General features: G+C 38.3%; 1 long non-coding RNA gene across 1 annotated transcript; it reads right to left on the bottom strand.

The window, feature by feature from the left end:
• Nucleotides 1–729: 729 nt before the first annotated feature.
• On the bottom strand, nucleotides 730–1289 carry LOC128013619 (uncharacterized). Its single transcript, XR_008183350.1, has 3 exons — nucleotides 1169–1289; nucleotides 955–1055; nucleotides 730–851 (listed from the first exon to the last, which is right to left on the bottom strand). It is a non-coding gene; the product is annotated as an uncharacterized LOC128013619 (long non-coding RNA).
• Between the last annotated feature and the right edge of the window lie 831 nt (nucleotides 1290–2120).

Raw genomic sequence — 2120 nt, 5'->3', positions numbered from 1 at the left:
TACGAACAGTGAGTTCAAGTAATGGCATATTTAGTTACTCTTTGGTTATTATTTTGAGTGCCTGTTTAATTGTGTTTATTATGGCAATCTCCATACTGCCAGTGTCATTCTTTGTTGATGTTTTCTTCACGCATACAGAGAACATATTGAGATTTGTATTTGTTATCTTTAATTTATTCACTGCAATGGATACAATGTTATACTTGAAGTCATTCATGTTCTTGGTTTTTTGATCAAGTCCTTGTCATGCCAGTACTGTTCACTGTTAAATATGTTTTCTTCTCTTTGATAGGAGGTTTCAGCTAAAGGAAGGGGATGTAGATCATTGTGATAAATGATCTGTTCAGAAATGGAACGTGATTCGTATATTCTAATGTGCTGCACATCAAACATTGTGTTGGGTTCTTTAAGAATGTTCTACCACCCCCTGGGGGCGTAGGTACGAAGGACAGGTGCGAGCTATGTTGATATGTGCCTCCAGACATGATAAGATAAGATGATGGCTGATAAGAGCTCTGTTAATAAACATCATCACGTTGACCACTGACTGTCACTGTATAATTTCATTGGACAAATGACACTTAGGCTAGTTGTTATAGCCACAAAAAAATAGAGGGTCAACCACACTTACTGAAGTCACAATCAAGCCAGCTGAAGTGTGCCTCCTGTTAAGATGCTCCTGACTGACAATGTTGTTAAATCTCTGGCATGAATAATTACCTCAGATGGGTCAAGTTTAATTACAATACTGACATTGCGTTATCATTAATATTAAAGCAATTTACTTGTTGCTGAAGGTGCCTTGGCCACCACAGCTGTGCTTTGTTGTTCTGATGCATCTGATTGCTGGGCTGGGGACACAAAGAAGACATGAGCACAGCAAAACTGGAACAAGACTATGTCTGCGTACTGACGTTATGTAAATTCAACACAGAAAAGTACTGCATCATTCACCTATGACAGTCCCAAAGCAGACAAGGTGATGGTGCTCAGAAGTTCTAGTCTCTATTTGTGGAGGTGTTATGAGGATGGATAACACTTGATATACATTTGATCTGAAACAAAAAAGTCAAACAATAGAATAACAGAACTTTAAAATAGAAAAAATAAATATGTACAGGTTAATTTTACATGTAAAAAGACTTTGATTTCTAGGGTGGCAACATACATTTAAAATGTAAAGAGTGCTGCATCTTCCATGCCAATCCTATCCCTGGAAGTGAATGAAAAATTTAATATGAAAACAACCTCCTCATATGACCTTTTTAACATTATACAACAAATGCTAGACGCATGCAAATACAAAACGATCATGTCCTTTCATTATTCACTACATTATTTTAACACAAGCCACCAAAAACTGTTACACCTATGCTATCCATCATGTACTGAAGAAAAAAATTTAAGAGCAAAGAATTAACAGATAAATTTATCAGAAATGTATTATCCAAACTGTACTTCCCCAGTCAACTGAAAAGAACGTATGTTAGTAGTACTTACCCTACACTTTGTGTCAAGATGATTTACGACTTTGACCTTTTGACAGGTTGAACTTCCGGTGACCTTATGATGGATAGGTTGAACTTTCCGAATGAGTTCATGGGGTTAACCTATTGACCCCCTCCCACACATCGATCATGTGGTTTTGACAGAAGCTTTTGCCCTATTGACCTAATTAGTCCTAAATCATAGTTTTTGACGGGTAGTTTTGCCCTATATGAACCCTCCCACGCATCGATCATGTGGTTTTGACAGAAGCTTTTGCCCTATTAACCTATTTAGTCCTAAATCAGAGTTTTGACGTGTAGTTTTGCGCTATATGAAGAGAGCAGATGTTTTTGCCGGTTGTTAGAACTTTGTCCCAGTTATATGGGTTTGTGTGTGTGGTTATGTGCGTGTGTGGTTGGCTGCATGCAAGTTCTCTCTGTCTGACATCCACTCCCATTACATTCATGAGCAGTATATAAATGGGATCAGTGTGTTCAACATGCACCACCAGAAAGGGAAACATGAGCTACATGAGAATGGATGGTTTATCCTCCCCTCAATCGCCAGATGTGGGGCTGAGCAACAGGATGAGTAACCGCGTATTCGGATACAAATTTCACAAACCAACTCGA

This window comes from Carassius gibelio, chromosome B24, assembly GCF_023724105.1.
Source record: "Carassius gibelio isolate Cgi1373 ecotype wild population from Czech Republic chromosome B24, carGib1.2-hapl.c, whole genome shotgun sequence".
NCBI classification, from domain to species: Eukaryota; Metazoa; Chordata; class Actinopteri; order Cypriniformes; family Cyprinidae; genus Carassius; species Carassius gibelio.
This window is presented reverse-complemented; position numbering and strand designations above follow the sequence as displayed.